A 20,353-nucleotide genomic window follows, 5' to 3' on the forward strand; every position below is an offset into this window, starting at 1 on the left:
AACACCAACACCCTGACCAACTCTCTCTCCACTCCCAACACCACCACCCTGACCAACTCTCTATCCACCCCCAACACCACCACCCTGACCAACTCTCTCTCCACCCCCAACACCACTACCCTGACCAACTCTCTCTCCACTCCCAACAACACCACCCTGACCAACTCTCTCCCCACACCCAACACCACCACCCTGACCAACTCTCTCTCCACTCCCAACACCACCACCCTGACCAACTCTCTCTCCACTCCCAACACCACCACCCTGACCAACTCTCTTTCCACCCCCAACACCACCACCCTGACCAACTCTCTCTTCACCTCCAACACCAACACCCTAACCAACTCTCTCTCCACTCCCAACCACCACCACCACCCTGACCAACACTCTCCCCACTCCCAACACCACCATCCTGACCAACTCTCTCTCCACTCCCAACACCACCACCCTGACCAACTCTCTCTCCACTCCCAACACCACCACCCTGACCCACTCTCTCTACTCCCAACACCACCACCCTGACCTACACTCTCTACACTCTCTCCACCCCCAACACCACCACCCTGACCAACTCTCTCTCCACTCCCAACACCACCACCCTGACCAACTCTCTATCCACCCCCAACACCACCACCCTGACCAACTCTCTCTCCACCCCCAACACCACTACCCTGACCAACTCTCTCTCCACTCCCAACAACACCACCCTGACCAACTCTCTCCCCACTCCCAACACCACCACCCTGACCAACTCTCTCTCCACTCCCAACACCACCACCCTGACCAACTCTCTCTCCACTCCCAACAACACCACCCTGACCAACTCTCTTTCCACCCCCAACACCACCACCCTGACCAACTCTCTCTTCACCCCCAACACCACCACCCTAACCAACTCTCTCTCCACTCCCAACCACCACCACCACCCTGACCAACTCTCTCTCCACTCCCAACCACCACCACCGCCCTGACCAACTCTCTCTCCACTCCCAGCACCACCACCCTGACCAACTCTCTCTCCACTCCCAACCACCACCACCACCCTGACCAACTCTCTCCCCACTCCCAACCACCACCACTGCCCTGACCAACTCTCTCTCCACTCCCAACACCACCACCCTGACCAACTCTCTCTCCACCCCCAACCACCACCCTGACCAACTCTCTCTCCACCCCCAACCACCACCCTGACCAACTCTCTCTCCACTCCCAACCACCACCACCACCCTGACCAACTCTCTCCACTCCCAACAACTCTGACCAACTCTCCCTCCACTCCCAACACCACCACCCTGACCAACTCTCTCTCCACTCCCAACCCCAACCACCCTGACCAACTCTCTCTCACTCCCAACACCACCACCCTGACCAACTCTCTCTCCACTCCCAACACCACCACCCTGACCAACTCTCTCTCCACTCCCAACACCACCACCCTGACCAACTCTCTCTCCACTCCCAACCATCACCACCCTGACCAACTCTCTCCACTCCCAACACCACTACCCTGACCAACTCTCTCTCCACTCCCAACCATCACCACAATGACCAACTCTCTCTCACTCCCAACCCCAACCACCTGACCAACTCTCTCTCCCCATTCTCAACCACCACCACCACCCTGACCAACTCTCTCCACTCCCAACCACCACCACCCTGACCAACTCTCTCTCCACCCCAACCAACCACCACCACCCTGACCAACTCTCTCTCCACTCCCAACAACACCACCCTGACCAACTCTCTCTCCACTCCCAACACCACCACCCTGACCAACTCTCTCTCCACTCCCAACACCACCACCCTGACCAACTCTCTCTCCCACTCCCAACACCACCACCTGACCAACTCTCTCTCCACTCCCAACACCACTACCCTGACCAACTCTCTCTCCACTCCCATCCACCACCACCCTGACCAACTCTCTCTCCACCCCCAACCCCAACCATCCTGACCAACTCTCTCTCCAACCCCAACCACCACCACCCTGACCAACTCTCTCTCCACTCCCAACACCTCCACCCTGACCAACTCTCTCTCCACTCCCAACAACTCTGACCAACTCTCCCTCCACTCCCAACACCACCACCCTGACCAACTCTCTCTCCACTCCCAACCCCAACCACCCTGACCAACTCTCTCCACTCCCAACACCACCACCCCTGACCAACTCTCTCTCCACTCCCAACACCACCACCCTGACCAACTCGCTTTCCTTTCCCAACCACCACCACCACCACCACCCTGACCAACTCTCTCTCCACTCCCAACCACTACCACCCTGACCAACTCTCTCTCCACTCTCATCCACCACCACCCTGACCAACTCTGACCTCCAACACCAACACCCTAACCAACTCTCTCTCCACTCCCAACCACCACCACCACCCTGACCAACACTCTCCCCACTCCCAACACCACCATCCTGACCAACTCTCTCTCCACTCCCAACACCACCACCCTGACCAACTCTCTCTCCACTCCCAACACCACCACCCTGACCCACTCTCTCTCTACTCCCAACACCACCACCCTGACCTACACTCTCTACACTCTCTCCACCCCCAACACCACCACCCTGACCAACTCTCTCCACCCCAACACCACCACCCTGACCAACTCTCTCTCTCCACCCCCAACACCACTACCCTGACCAACTCTCTCTCCACTCCCAACAACACCACCCTGACCAACTCTCTCCCCACTCCCAACACCACCACCCTGACCAACTCTCTCTCCACTCCCAACACCACCACCCTGACCAACTCTCTCTCCACTCCCAACAACACCACCCTGACCAACTCTCTTTCCACCCCCAACACCACCACCCTGACCAACTCTCTCTTCACCCCAACACCACCACCCTAACCAACTCTCTCTCCACTCCCAACCACCACCACCACCCTGACCAACTCTCTCTCCACTCCCAACCACCACCACCGCCTGACCAACTCTCTCTCCACTCCCAGCACCACCACCCTGACCAACTCTCTCTCCACTCCCAACCACCACCACCACCCTGACCAACTCTCTCTCCACTCCCAACCACCACCACTGCCCTGACCAACTCTCTCTCCACTCCCAACACCACCACCCTGACCAACTCTCTCTCCACCCCCCAACCACCACCCTGACCAACTCTCTCTCCACCCCCAACCACCACCCTGACCAACTCTCTCTCCACTCCCAACCACCACCACCACCCTGACCAACTCTCTCTCCACTCCCAACAACTCTGACCAACTCTCCCTCCACTCCCAACACCACCACCCTGACCAACTCTCTCTCCACTCCCAACCCCAACCACCCTGACCAACTCTCTCTCCACTCCCAACACCACCACCCTGACCAACTCTCTCTCCACTCCCAACACCACCACCCTGACCAACTCTCTCTCCACTCCCAACACCACTACCCTGACCAACTCTCTCTCCACTCCCAACCATCACCACCCTGACCAACTCTCTCTCCACTCCCAACACCACTACCCTGACCAACTCTCTCTCCACTCCCAACCATCACCACAATGACCAACTCTCTCTACACTCCCAACCCCAACCACCCTGACCAACTCTCTCTCCCCATTCTCAACCACCACCACCACCACCCCTGACCAACTCTCTCCACTCCCAACCACCACCACCCTGACCAACTCTCTCTCCACTCCCAACCACCACCACCACCCTGACCAACTCTCTCTCCACTCCCAACAACACCACCCTGACCAACTCTCTCCCCACTCCCAACACCACCACCTGACCAACTCTCTCTCCACTCCCAACACCACCACCCTGACCAACTCTCTCTCCACTCCCAACACCACCACCTGACCAACTCTCTCTCCACTCCCAACACCACTACCCTGACCAACTCTCTCTCCACTCCCATCCACCACCACCCTGACCAACTCTCTCTCCACCCCAACCCCAACCATCCTGACCAACTCTCTCTCCAACCCCAACCACCACCACCCTGACCAACTCTCTCTCCACTCCCAACACCTCCACCCTGACCAACTCTCTCTCCACTCCCAACAACTCTGACCAACTCTCCCTCCACTCCCAACACCACCACCCTGACCAACTCTCTCTCCACTCCCAACCCCAACCACCCTGACCAACTCTCTCTCCACTCCCAACACCACCACCCTGACCAACTCTCTCTCCACTCCCAACACCACCACCCTGACCAACTCGCTTTCCTTTCCCAACCACCACCACCACCACCACCCTGACCAACTCTCTCTCCACTCCCAACCACTACCACCCTGACCAACTCTCTCTCCACTCTCATCCACCACCACCCTGACCAACTCTCTCTCCACTCCCAACCCCAACCACCCCTGACCAACTCTCTCTCCACTCCCAACCACCTCCACCCTGACCAACTCTCTCTTCACTCCCAACCACCAACACCACCACCCTGACCAACTCTCTCTCCACTCCCAACCACCAACCACCACCACCCTGACCAACTCTCTCTCCACTCCCATCCACCACCACCCTGACCAACTCTCTCTCCACTCCCAACCACCAATCACCACCCTGACAACCTCTCTCTCCACTCCCAACACCACCACCCTGACCACCTCTCTCTCCACTCCCAACCATCAACACCACCACCCTGACCAACTCTCTCTCCACTCCCAACCACCAACACCACCACCCTGACCAACTCTCTCTCCACTTCCAACACCACCACCCTGACCAACTCTCTCTCCACTCCCAACCATCACCACAATGACCAACTCTCTCTCCACTCCCTTCCACCACCACCCTGACCAACTCTCTCTACACTCCCAACCCCAACCACCCTGACCAACTCTCTCCCCATTGTCCTCCTAATGGAGAAAAACATGTTCTGCAACCTTTAGTCATCTCGTAATTGAGGTAAGCTCGGTCTGCTGATCGAAAACCCGAGTGGGTTTTTTATTTGGAATGGCAGAAAAGGGCATCCCAGGATGTCTGACCCTAACTGGACTCCGGGGCGGTCCTCTGATTTAGTTCAAATCAAAAGGGAATTGTATTTTTCTTCATTAAACAGTCCAAAATCATATTACACAATTATACAAACAGTATAAAACTCACTCATTCATCTTATACAACAATTAGATGTAAACCTCATATCTGAACAGCGTTATGGTAATGTGGCCACACCGTCTCCCATGAGCTTCCCAAATTGTGACAAACGGCACCAGTTCATAGCTGGATTCTTCACCGATCTTTTATACTTTCTCCGGAACATGAAATCTGTTCGTACCTCAAGTTCTGTGAGTTGGAAGGATTTGTCCTCTATGAAAGTTTACTCTCTCTCTCTCTACTATGTGTCCATGAGGAGATCCCCTCAGGAATTTACAACCTCTGACCACAGCAGCCTAGTTGAAGGAGGCAAGAGGGAGGCAGGGAGGGGGGGATGGGGGGTGGGATTGCTATACCCAAAGAGGCCAACGTCATGACACCGCTCATCCATATATTTATATGTACTGTATATCTTCTTATTTCATTCCTTTACTTAGATTTGTGTGTATTAGGTAGTTGTTGTGGCATTGTTAGATTACATGTTAGATATTGCTTCAGTGTCGGAACTAGAAGCACAAGCATTTTGCTACACTCGCATTAACATCTGCTAAACTTGTGTATGTGACCAATACAATTGGATTTGAAGTATTTGGAACAGAATATGACTGGATTCAATCTGTGAAGGCTGTTGTTCTCATATGTACCCATATGTCTCTATCCCTGCTCTCTGTTTCTGCTCTCTGTCTCTGCTCTCTGTGTCTGTCCCTGCTCTCTGTCTCTATCCCTGCTCTCTGTCTCTGCTCTCTATCCCTGCTCTCTGTGTCTATCCCTGCTCTCTGTGTCTGTCCCTGCCCTCTGTCTCTATCCCTGCTCTCTGTGTCTATCCCTGCTCTCTGTCTCTATCCCTGCTCTCTGTGTCTGTCCCTGCTCTCTGTCTCTATCCCTGCTCTCTGTGCCTATCCCTGCTCTCTGTCTCTATCCCTGCTCTCTGTGTCTGTCCCTGCTCTCTGTCTCTATCCCTGCTCTCTGTGTCTATCCCTGCTCTCTGTCTCTATCCCTGCTCTCTGTGTCTGTCCCTGCTCTCTATCCCTGCTCTCTGTGTCTGTCCCTGCTCTCTATCCCTGCTCTCTGTGTCTGTCCCTGCTCTCTGTGTCTGTCCCTGCTCTCTGTCTCTATCCCTGCTATCTGTGTCTGTCTCTGCTCTCTGTCTCTATCCCTGCTCTCTGTGTCTGTCCCTGCTCTCTATCCCTGCTCTCTGTCTCTATCCCTGCTCTCGGTGTCTGTCCCTGCTCTCTGTCTCTATCCCTGCTCTCTGTCTCTGCTCTCTGTCTCTGCTCTCTATCCCTGCTCTCTGTCTCTGTCCCTGCTCTCTGTCTCTGCTCTCTGTCTCTGCTCTCTATCCCTGCTCTCTGTCTCTGTCCCTGCTCTCTGTCTCTATCCCTGCTCTCTGTCCCTATCCCTGCTCTCTGTCTCTATCCCTGCTCTCTGTCTCTGTCCCTGCTCTCTGTCTCTATCCCTGCTATCTATCTCCATCCCTGCTCTCTGCTCTCTATCCCTGCTCTCTGTCTCTGTCCCTGCACTCTGTCTCTATCCCTGTTCTCTGTCTCTGTCCCTGCTCTCTGTCTCTGTCCCTGCTCTCTGTCTCTGTCCCTGCTCTCTGTCTCTATCCCTGCTCTCTGTCTCTATCCCTGCTCTCTGTCTCTGTCCCTGCTCTCTGTCTCTGTCCCTGCTCTCTGTCTCTGTCCCTGCTCTCTGTCTCTGCTCTCTGTCTCTGCTCTCTGTCTCTGTCCCTGCTCTCTGTCTCTGTCCCTGCTCTCTGCTCTCTGTCCCTGCTCTCTGTCTCTGCTCTCTGTCTCTGTCCCTGCTCTCTGTCTCTGTCCCTGCTCTCTGTCCCTGCTCTCTGTCTCTGTCCCTGCTCTCTGTCTCTGTCCCTGCTCTCTGTCTCTATCCCTGCTCTCTGTCTCTATCCCTGCTCTCTGTCTCTGTCCCTGCTCTCTGTCTCTGTCTCTGTCCCTGCTCTCTGTCTCTGTCCCTGCTCTCTGTCTCTGTCCCTGCTCTCTGCTCTCTGTCCCTGCTCTCTGTCTCTGTCCCTGCTCTCTGTCTCTGTCCCTGCTCTCTTTCTCTGTCCCTGCTCTCTGTCTCTGCTCTCTGTCCCTGCTCTCTGTCTCTGTCCCTGCTCTCTGCTCTCTGTCCCTGCTCTCTGTCTCTGTCCCTGCTCTCTGTCCCTGCTCTCTGTCCCTGCTCTCTGTCCCTGCTCTCTGTTCCTGCTCTCTGCTCTCTGTCCCTGCTCTCTGCTCTCTGTCCCTGCTCTCTGTCCCTGTCCCTGCTCTCTGCTCTCTGTCCCTGCTCTCTGCTCTCTATCCCTGCTCTCTGTCTCTGTCCCTGCACTCTGTCTCTGTCCCTGCTCTCTGTCTCTGTCCCTGCTCTCTGTCTCTATCCCTGCTCTCTGTCTCTGTCCCTGCTCTCTGTCTCTGTCCCTGCTCTCTGTCCCTGCTCTCTGTCTCTGTCCCTGCTCTCTGTCTCTGTCCCTGCTCTCTGTCCCTGCTCTCTGTCTCTATCCCTGCTCTCTGTCTCTATCCCTGCTCTCTCTCTGTCTCTATCCCTGCTCTCTCTCTGTCTCTATCCCTGCTCTCTGTCTCTGCTCTCTCTCTGTCTCTATCCCTGCTCTCTGTCTCTGCTCTCTCTCTGTTTCTATCCCTGCTCTCTGTCCCTGCTCTCTCTCTGTCTCTATCCCTGCTCTCTGTCTCTGCTCTCTGTCTCTGTCCCTGCTCTCTGTCTCTATCCCTGCTCTCTGTCTCTGTCCCTGCTCTCTGTCTCTGTCCCTGCTCTCTCTCTGTCTCTATCCCTGCTCTCTGTCTCTGCTCTCTGTCTCTGTCCCTGCTCTCTGTCTCTGTCCCTGCTCTCTGTTTCTATCCCTGCTCTCTGTCTCTGTCCCTGCTCTTTGTCTCTCTCTGTCTCTATCCCTGCTCTCTGTCTCTGTCCCTGCTCTCTGTCTCTCTCTGTCTCTGTCCCCAGTTCCAGCTCCTACAGGACATACTCTGTCTAATACTGACCTCTTCTGTCCTCCGAAGGAAGTGCAGCAAAATAGTGTGGTTTCCTTGGGGGGTGCATCCCAATAATATCTCCTTTCTCCTGAAGTGTACACTCATTCCCTGCACTCATTCACTACCACAGATCTAAACACATTGTATTGGTGCAGAAAAGGGCTTGAGGGGTTTTCCACAGTATTTCTTATACCAGTTATATTTCCTTTGAAATTAGCAAAGGGAAGTGAACAAGTGCACACTTTGGGAGGAAGGAGGGATCATTTGGGACGAAGCCCTGGTGGTTAATTAACAACCTCTGTGTCTGATGTTAGTGTCCCAGAGGTTGTCAGTGTCCTCAGAACTCTCTCTCTCATTCTGACTCAGCACGGCAACAGCACGGCAACATGGCTCACCGTCGCTTTGAGGGCAAAGAGCACGCAGCCTCCTACCTAAGGTACAGGGTGTCCCCCCCACAGGAACTGATCGCTGAGATACTGGCATTTCTGGAGAATATGGTAGGGGCCTGTGTGTGTGTGTGTGTGTGTGTGTGTGTGTGTGTGTGTGTGTGTGTGTGTGTGTGTGTGTGTGTGTGTGTGTGTGTGTGTGTGTGTGTGTGTGTGTGTGTGTGGGTGTGTGTGTGGGTCTGTGTGTGTGTCCGTGCATGCAGGGAATGTAGTTTGCCCCTAGACCCTTGCCCTGTTCGAAGGAATTTTGTGAACAAAAATGGTTCACAATTGTGTAAGCCCAAACCGATCTAATCGTATGCATTTGGCTGCTATAATTGTGCCTATCTGGATTTAATAGCGTCATTTTTTTTTCACAAACTGTATAACTCTGATATAACGGTGATATACCGCTGATATACCACTGACATAACGCTGATAATAACGCTGATATACCACTGATATAACGGTGATATAACGGTGATATACCACTGATATACCACTGATATAACGGTGATATAACACTGATATACCACTGATATAACGGTGATATAACACTGATATAACGGTGATATACCGCTGATATACCACTGATATAACGGTGATATACCGCTGATATACCACTGATATAACGGTGATATAACGCTGATATACCACTGATATAACGGTGATATACCGCTGATATACCACTGATATAACGGTGATATACCGCTGATATACCACTGATATAACGGTGATATAACGCTGATATACCACTGATATAACGGTGATATACCGCTGATATACCACTGATATAACGGTGATATACCGCTGATATACCACTGATATAACGGTGATATAACGCTGATATAACGGTGATATACCGCTGATATACCACTGACATAACGCTGATATAACGCTGATATACCACTGACATAACGCTGATATACCACTGACATAACGCTGATATACCACTGACATAACGCTGATATAACGCTGATATACCACTGACATAACGCTGATATACCACTGATATACCACTGACATAACGCTGATATACCACTGACATAACGCTGATATAACGCTGATATACCACTGACATAACGCTGATATACCACTGACATAACGCTGATATAACGCTGATATACCACTGACATAACGCTGATATACCACTGACATAACGCTGATATAACGCTGATATACCACTGACATAACGCTGATATACCACTGACATAACGCTGATATACCACTGATATACCACTGACATAACGCTGATATACCACTGATATAACGGTGATATAACACTGATATACCACTGATATAACGGTGATATAACACTGATATAACGGTGATATACCGCTGATATACCACTGATATAACGGTGATATACCGCTGATATACCACTGATATAACGGTGATATAACGCTGATATACCACTGATATAACGGTGATATACCGCTGATATACCACTGATATAACGGTGATATACCGCTGATATACCACTGATATAACGGTGATATAACGCTGATATACCACTGATATAACGGTGATATACCGCTGATATACCACTGATATAACGGTGATATACCGCTGATATACCACTGATATAACGGTGATATAACGCTGATATAACGGTGATATACCGCTGATATACCACTGACATAACGCTGATATAACGCTGATATACCACTGACATAACGCTGATATACCACTGACATAACGCTGATATACCACTGACATAACGCTGATATAACGCTGATATACCACTGACATAACGCTGATATACCACTGATATACCACTGACATAACGCTGATATACCACTGACATAACGCTGATATAACGCTGATATACCACTGACATAACGCTGATATACCACTGACATAACGCTGATATAACGCTGATATACCACTGACATAACGCTGATATACCACTGACATAACGCTGATATAACGCTGATATACCACTGACATAACGCTGATATACCACTGACATAACGCTGATATACCACTGATATACCACTGACATAACGCTGATATACCACTGACATAACGCTGATATACCACTGACATAACGCTGATATACCACTGATATAACGCTGATATAACGCTGATATACCACTGACATAACGCTGATATACCACTGACATAACGCTGATATAACGCTGATATACCACTGACATAACGCTGATATACCACTGATATACCACTGATATACCACTGATATACCACTGATATACCACTGACATAACGCTGATATAACACTGATATAACGCTGATATAACGCTGATATACCACTGATATAACGGTGATATAACGCTGATATACCACTGATATACCACTGATATACCACTGACATAACGCTGATATACCACTGACATAACGCTGATATACCACTGATATACCACTGACATAACGCTGATATAACGCTGATATACCACTGACATAACGCTGATATATACCACTGATATACCACTGATATACCACTGATATACCACTGATATACCACTGACATAACGCTGATATACCACTGACATAACGCTGATATAACACTGATATAACGCTGATATAACGCTGATATACCACTGATATAACAGTGATATAACGCTGATATACCACTGATATACCACTGATATACCACTGACATAACGCTGATATACCACTGACATAACGCTGATATACCACTGATATACCACTGACATAACGCTGATATAACGCTGATATACCACTGACATAACGCTGATATACCACTGATATACCACTGATATACCACTGATATACCACTGATATACCACTGACATAACGCTGATATACCACTGACATAACGCTGATATACCACTGACATAACGCTGATATACCACTGACATAACGCTGATATAACGCTGATATACCACTGACATAACGCTGATATACCACTGATATACCACTGACATAACGCTGATATACCACTGACATAACGCTGATATAACGCTGATATACCACTGACATAACGCTGATATACCACTGACATAACGCTGATATAACGCTGATATACCACTGACATAACGCTGATATACCACTGACATAACGCTGATATAACGCTGATATACCACTGACATAACGCTGATATACCACTGACATAACGCTGATATACCACTGATATACCACTGACATAACGCTGATATACCACTGACATAACGCTGATATACCACTGACATAACGCTGATATACCACTGATACAACGCTGATATAACGCTGATATACCACTGACATAACGCTGATATACCACTGACATAACGCTGATATAACGCTGATATACCACTGACATAACGCTGATATACCACTGATATACCACTGATATACCACTGATATACCACTGACATAACGCTGATATAACACTGATATAACGCTGATATAACGCTGATATACCACTGATATAACGGTGATATAACGCTGATATACCACTGATATACCACTGATATACCACTGACATAACGCTGATATACCACTGACATAACGCTGATATACCACTGACATAACGCTGATATACCACTGACATAACGCTGATATACCACTGATATACCACTGACATAACGCTGATATAACGCTGATATACCACTGACATAACGCTGATATACCACTGATATACCACTGATATAACGCTGATATACCACTGACATAACGCTGATATACCACTGATATACCACTGATATACCACTGATATACCACTGATATACCACTGATATACCACTGACATAACGCTGATATAACACTGATATAACGCTGATATACCACTGATATACCACTGATATACCACTGATATACCACTGATATACCACTGATATACCACTGACATAACGCTGATATACCACTGATATAACGCTGATATACCACTGATATACCACTGATATACCACTGATATACCACTGATATACCACTGACATAACGCTGATATAACACTGATATAACGCTGATATAATGCTGATATACCACTGATATAACGGTGATATAACGCTGATATACCACTGATATACCACTGACATAACGCTGATATACCACTGACATAACGCTGATATACCACTGACATAACGCTGATATACCACTGACATAACGCTGATATACCACTGATATACCACTGACATAACGCTGATATAACGCTGATATACCACTGACATAACGCTGATATACCACTGATATACCACTGATATACCACTGATATACCACTGATATACCACTGACATAACGCTGATATAACACTGATATAACGCTGATATACCACTGATATACCACTGATATACCACTGATATACCACTGACATAACGCTGATATACCACTGATATAACGCTGATATACCACTGATATACCACTGATATACCACTGATATACCACTGATATACCACTGACATAACGCTGATATACCACTGATATAACGCTGATATACCACTGATATACCACTGATATAACGCTGATATACCACTGATATACCACTGATATAACGCTGATATACCACTGATATACCACTGACATAACGCTGATATAACGCTGATATACCACTGACATAACGCTGATATACCACTGATATACCACTGATATACCACTGATATACCACTGCTATACCACTGATATACCACTGATATACCACTGATATAACGCTGATATACCACTGATATACCACTGATATACCACTGATATAACGCTGATATAACACTGATATAACGCTGATATAACGCTGATATACCACTGATATACCACTGATATACCACTGATATAACGCTGATATACCACTGATATACCACTGATATAACGCTGATATACCACTGATATACCACTGATATACCACTGATATAACACTGATATACCACTGATATACCACTGATATACCACTGACATAACGCTGATATACCACTGATATAACGCTGATATACCACTGATATACCGCTGATATAACGCTGATATACCACTGACATAACGCTGATATAACTCTGATATACCACTGACATAACGCTGAAATAACGCTGATATAACACTGATATAACGCTGATATACCACTGATATACCACTGATATACCACTGACATACCACTGATATACCACTGATATACCACTGATATACCACTGATATACCACTGATATACCACTGACATAACGCTGATATACCACTGACATACCACTGACATAACGCTGATATACCACTGATATACCACTGATATACCACTGACATACCACTGATATACCACTGATATACCACTGATATACCACTGATATACCACTGACATAACGCTGATATACCACTGATATACCACTGACATAACGCTGATATACCACTGATATAACGCTGATATAACGCTGATATACCACTGATATACCACTGATATAACGCTGATATACCACTGATATACCACTGATATAACGCTGATATACCACTGATATACCACTGACATAACGCTGATATAACGCTGATATACCACTGACATAACGCTGATATACCACTGATATACCACTGATATACCACTCATATACCACTGATATACCACTGATATAACGCTGATATAACACTGATATAACGCTGATATAACGCTGATATACCACTGATATACCACTGATATACCACTGATATAACACTGATATACCACTGATATACCACTGATATACCACTGACATAACGCTGATATACCACTGATATAACGCTGATATACCACTGATATACCACTGATATAACGCTGATATACCACTGACATAACGCTGATATAACGCTGATATACCACTGACATAACGCTGATATAACGCTGATATAACACTGATATAACGCTGATATACCACTGATATATCACTGATATACCACTGACATACCACTGATATACCACTGATATACCACTGATATACCTCTGATATACCACTGATATACCACTGATATAACGCTGATATACCACTGACATAACGCTGATATACCACTGATATACCACTGATATACCACTGATATACCACTGAAATACCACTGATATACCACTGATATAACGCTGATATACCACTGATATAACGCTGATATAACGCTGATATACCACTGATATACCACTGATATACCACTGATATAACGCTGATATACCACTGATATAACGCTGATATAACGCTGATATAACGCTGATATAACGCTGATATACCACTGACATAACGCTGATATAACGCTGATATACCACTGATATAACGCTGATATACCACTGATATACCACTGACATAACGCTGATATACCACTGATATAACGCTGATATAACGCTGACATAACGCTGACATAACGCTGATATAACGCTGATATAACGCTGATATACCACTGATATACCACTGATATAACGCTGACATAACGCTGACATAACGCTGATATAACGCTGATATACCACTGATATAACGCTGATATACCACTGATATACCACTGACATAACGCTGATATAACACTGATATACCACTGATATAACGCTGATATAACGCTGATATACCACTGATATACCACTGATATACCACTGATATAACACTGATATACCACTGATATAACGCTGATATAACGCTGATATACCACTGATATACCACTGATATAACACTGATATAACGGTGATATAACGCTGATATAACGCTGATATACCACTGACTTCCGATGTTATTGTCACTTCAGAAAGGAAGGCCGTTCGACCTTGCCGTGGACGTAGGCTGTGGCTCGGGACAGGGGACACTCCTACTGGCCCCTCACTTTACCCAGGTGATTGGGACAGACATCAGCTGGAGGTGGCTCTGGCCAATAGCAGCGCCCCAAATATCTTCTACAGGTAAGAAGGGGGAGGGGCACGCAGGATAGTGGGCGGGAATTGCTTTGTTGTCCTAGCAAGGATCAAGGTCTCGTCCAAGTTCATACTTTAATAAGTGAAGTGTTGTATGTATTGTGATGTGTTATATGTCTGTCAGGAAGGTTGGTACTGTTGGCAGACAACAGTGTCTATTGGACAATAAAGTATTCATTCATTCCTTCATATTTAGATGTAATTATCCTGTTTTGTGATACCATACCCCATTGAAACATCCCTGTAGTTTGAACTGGTGACATAATTAACTCGGACACGTTGAGGTCCAAAGGTCACCAGTTAAACATCCCAAATGTGTAACCCTTTCGTCAGCATGCAGACATGGTCTCACATCTCCCATAACCCCACAGGCAGTGTCCTGCAGAGGAGTTACCGTTCGCTGACGGCGGGGTAGACTTGGTGACCTCCATGACCGCGGCACACTGGTTCCACCGTCCACGGTTCCTCCAGGAGGCAGACAGGCTGCTGAAGCCCAGAGGGTGTCTGGCCCTGGTCAGTTATACCCTGGACATGGACCTGGAGTACGGACAACACTCCCACACTCTGACTGACATCTGTCATCAGGTCAGATAACAAACAACTGATTTCATTGATAAGATCATTAAAAATAGTAGGCTGCTCCAGATAGAGACAACATCACATACAATCAACTGACCAACTGACTATGTGGGGCGGCAGGGTAGCCTAGTGGTTAGAGCGTTGGACTAGTAACCGGAAGGTTTACCCCCGAGCCGTTCAAACCCCCGAGCCGACAAGGTCGTTCTGCCCCTGAACAGGCAGTTAACCCACTGTTCCTAGGCCGTCTTTGAAAATAAGAATTTGTTCTTAACTGACTTGCCTAGTTAAATAAAGGTCAAAAAAAAAAAATGTATAGAGGTCCCACTATCTCAGTGTTAAATGAACCAGTTTAACACTGGATAATTGGGACTCATATGTACTCTGTGAAAGGGTTAAATGTAACACTCTCTGAGTTCAATGAAGTGTGTACACTGGGATCTGGCCTTCTATGAAGTGTGTACACTGGGATCTGGCCTTCTATGAAGTGTGCAAACTGTGTGACTTCAGAGTAAGGAAACAACGGGAAAGTAATTCAGAGTACGAAAACAACAGGAAAATAATACTACCTTATTCATGTCCCCCCTGCAGTTCTACAAGAACCTGCTGCCATTTCGCAGTGCCCACATAGGTACTACCACGGTCCCTCTCTACAAACAGATGTATGACTCATGCCCGTACCCAGACAAAGAGTGGTGAGTGTTGCTGAAAAGCCACGGTATCCAGACTGCTACTGTATATCTGGCTCTGTGTCTACTGTATATCTGGCTCTGTGTCTACTGTATAACTGGCTCTGTGTCTACTGTATATCTGGCTCTGTGTCTACTGTATATCTGGCTCTGTGTCTACTGTAGATGTTGCTGGCTCTGTGTCTACTGTATATCTGGCTCTGTGTCTACTGTATATCTGGCTCTGTGTCTACTGTATATCTGGCTCTGTGTCTACTGTATATCTGGCTCTGTGTCTACTGTATATCTGGCTATGTGTCTACTGTATATATGGCTCTGTGTCTACTGTATATGTTGCTGGCTCTGTGTCTACTGTATATCTGGCTCTGTGTCTACTGTATATCTGGCTCTGTATCTACTGTAGATGTTGCTGGCTCTGTGTCTATTGTATAACTGGCTCTGTGTCTACTGTATATCTGGCTCTGTGTCTACTGTAGATGTTGCTGGCTCTGTGTCTACTGTATATCTGGCTCTGTGTCTACTGTATATCTGGCTCTGTGTCTACTGTATATCTGGCTCTGTGTCTACTGTATATCTGGCTCTGTGTCTACTGTGGACACGGTGCCTTCGGAAAGTATTCAGACCCCTTGACTTGTTCTACATTTTGTTATGTTGCAGCCTTATTCTAAAATGGTTTAAATAAATGAAAATTCCTCAGCAATCTACACACAATAACCCACAATGACGAAGCGAAGACACGTTTTTAGACATTTTTGCAAATCTTTACATAAGTATTCACACCATTTGCTATGATATTGAGCTCAGGTGCATCCTGTTTAATTGATCATCCTTGAGATGTTTCTACAACTCGACTGGAATCCACCTGTGGACATTTATATTTATTTTAACATGATTAGGAAAAGCACACACCTGTCTATATAAGGTCCTATAGTTGACAGTGCAAGTCAGAGCAAAAACCAAGCCATGAGGGTTCCGAGCCAGGATTGTGTCAAGGCACAGATCTGGGGGAGGTTACCAAAAAATGTCTGCAGCATTGAAAGTCCCCAAGAACACAGTGGCCCCCATCATTCTTAAATGGAAGAAGTTTGGAACCATCCACTCTTCATAGAGCTGACCACCCGGCCAAACTGAGCAATCAGGGGAGAAGGCTCTTGGTCAGGGAGATGACCAAGAACCCGATGGTCACTCTGACAGAGCTCTAGAGTTCCTCTGTGGAGATGGGAGAACCTTCCAGAAGGACAACCATCTCTGCAGAACTATACCAATCAAGCCTTTATGGTAGAGTGGCCAGATGGAAGTCACTCCTCATTAAAAGGCCCATGGGGCTCCCGAGTGGTGCAGCAGTCTAAGGCACTGCATCTCAGTGCTAGAGGAATCACTACAGACCCTGGTTTGAATCCAGGCTGTATCACATCCGGCTGTTATTGGGAGTCCCATAGGGCGGTGCAGAATTGGCCCAGCGCTGTCCAGGTTTGGCCGGGGTAAGCTGTTATTGTAAATAAGAATTTGCTCTTAACTGACTTCCCTAGTTAAATAAAGGTTCAATTAAAAAAATATATAATACGACAGCCCACTTGGCATTTGCCAAAAGGCACCTAAAGACTCTCAAATAGTGAGAAACAAGACTCTCTGGTCTGATGAAACCAAGATTGAACTCTTTGGCCTGAATGCCAAGCGTCGCGTCTGGAGGAAACCTGGCACCATCCCTGCGGTGAAGCATGGTGGTGGCAGTATCATGCTGTTTGGATGTTTTTCAGTGGCAGGACTAGGAGACTAGTCAGGATCGAGGGAAAGATGAACAGAAAAAACCTGCTCCTCCAGACCTCAGATTTGGGCGAAGGTTCACCTTCCAACAGGACAAAGACCCTAAGCAAACAGTCAAGACAACGCTGGAGTGGCTTCAGGACAAGTCTCTGAATATCCTTGAGCGGCCCAGTCATAGCCCGGACCTGAACCCGATCATACAGTTCTGGAGAGACCTGAAAATAGCTGTGCAGCAACGCTCACCATCCAACCTGACAGAGCTTGAGAGGATCTGCAGAGAAGAATGGGAGAAACTCCCCAAATACAGGTGTGCCAAGCTTGTAGCGCCATACCCAAGAAGACTCAATCGCTTCCAAAGGTGCTTCAACAAAGTCCTGACTAAAGGGTCTGAATATATTTTTAAAAAATCTATTTTAGAGTAAGGTTGTATTTGAATAAAATGTGTAGGGGTCAAGGGGTCGTAATACTTTACGATTGCCCTGATTATTAGTATATTAGCATACCATCGCCTAGCCTAGCGTAGCGTAGCATAGCCTAGAGTATAATAGAATAGCATAGCTTAGGCTTTCCTGGCCTTTCCTGGCCTAGCTTAGCATAAAATAGTATTCTGATTTTGTTCAGTGTTTTTGTGTTGCTCTTTCCAGGCATGAGTGTCTGCGGATGAGGAGACTGATGCCTCTGAGTGGCTACATCGGCATGGTGGAGACCTTCTCTAGCTATCGAGCGTTGCTGAAGCAGGATCCAGTGGAAGCCCACAGGTTCTCCCAGGACTTCAGGAACAGGTGAGCTTCAGCATACAGGTGCTCAAAATGATTTGCCGGCTGGAATTAAATTGAATGTGCCTTTAGCAATGTTTACACCATGTTAATTTTTGTAAACTACTGTTGCACACTTCTATTACAATTATGAATGCTGGAAGCAACTATCTACGAGGGGAGACGTATCTGCTTATAGGTTTATATATATAAACATTTGAACACAATCCCATAAATAGTGCAGTGCAGGTTGGTTTGAAATGAGTTGAATTTCTCATCTCTAAGAAAATCTTAGTGAGCTGATGACCATCTTCTTTGACTGTCACTCACTCTGTTCCTCCTCTTCTGACCGAGGTTGCTGTCTGAGATGGGGGAGTCGAATCCAGACACAGAGATCACAGTGGTGGTGAAGTATTTCTACTGGCTGGCCTGCAAACCTGCTGCAGCCTGATCTGGGGCAAAGAAGCAGCAAACCCCACAGACCCGTCTCTTCCCTTGATGTTTTCTGTTGCATCTAATGGCAAAATGACATCACTAAAAGAGAGGTTACACATTACAACAAATAAGACCACGTGTTACATGCAACTTAAATCATTAGTCCATCAAAGTCAAAATGAAAAGTGAACCCACATGAACTCCAATACCACCTAAAGAAGATGTTTACGATGTTTCAGAATAGTCTGGATACCCGATGAGCTCAACCATTTCTTGTTTTATAAAGAAACAGCTTGTTAATTAAAATACAATTGTCTTCTCTGGTTTATTGTAGAATTAATTGTAACTGGTAATTACAGTGGTTTGCGTTCTGAACACACAGTCTGATGTCTCCAGCCTCTTGCGTATGCGCTCACACATGCTCCCTCGGTGTCCCTCTGAGTGTTGAGGCTGGTGTGTGTGCATGTGTTTTCAGAGGAGTAGGACTGAGATCCTGCCTGGCAGGAGTCAGTCTCTGACAGTAGTGAGGTCTCCCCATCTGAAATGCCATATGGTGCCCCTAGTGGTAGAATAAAGTAATACTTTCCCTACCTCAACTCATAGCCCCATCTCATGGCCCGAATTCAATTCATAGCCCCAACTCATTGCCCCAACTCATAGCCCCAACACCTAGCCCAAATTCATAACCACAACTCATAGCCCCAACTCATTGCCCCAACTCATAGCCCCAACACCTAGCCTAAATTCATAACCACAACTCATAGCCCCAACACCTAGCCCAAATTCATAACCACAACTCATAGCCTCAACTCATGGCCATAATTCATAGCCCCACCTCATAGCCCCAACTCATAGCCCCACCTCATAGC

At 47.2% G+C, this 20,353-nt stretch overlaps 1 pseudogene; it reads left to right on the plus strand.

Moving 5' to 3' along the window:
* Positions 1–8,387: 8,387 nt before the first annotated feature.
* LOC115116134 (putative methyltransferase DDB_G0268948) lies at positions 8,388–19,803 on the plus strand (annotated as a pseudogene).
* The last annotated feature ends 550 nt before the right edge of the window (positions 19,804–20,353 follow it).

This window comes from Oncorhynchus nerka, linkage group LG2 (genome assembly GCF_034236695.1).
Source record: "Oncorhynchus nerka isolate Pitt River linkage group LG2, Oner_Uvic_2.0, whole genome shotgun sequence".
Lineage (NCBI taxonomy): Eukaryota > Metazoa > Chordata > Actinopteri > Salmoniformes > Salmonidae > Oncorhynchus > Oncorhynchus nerka.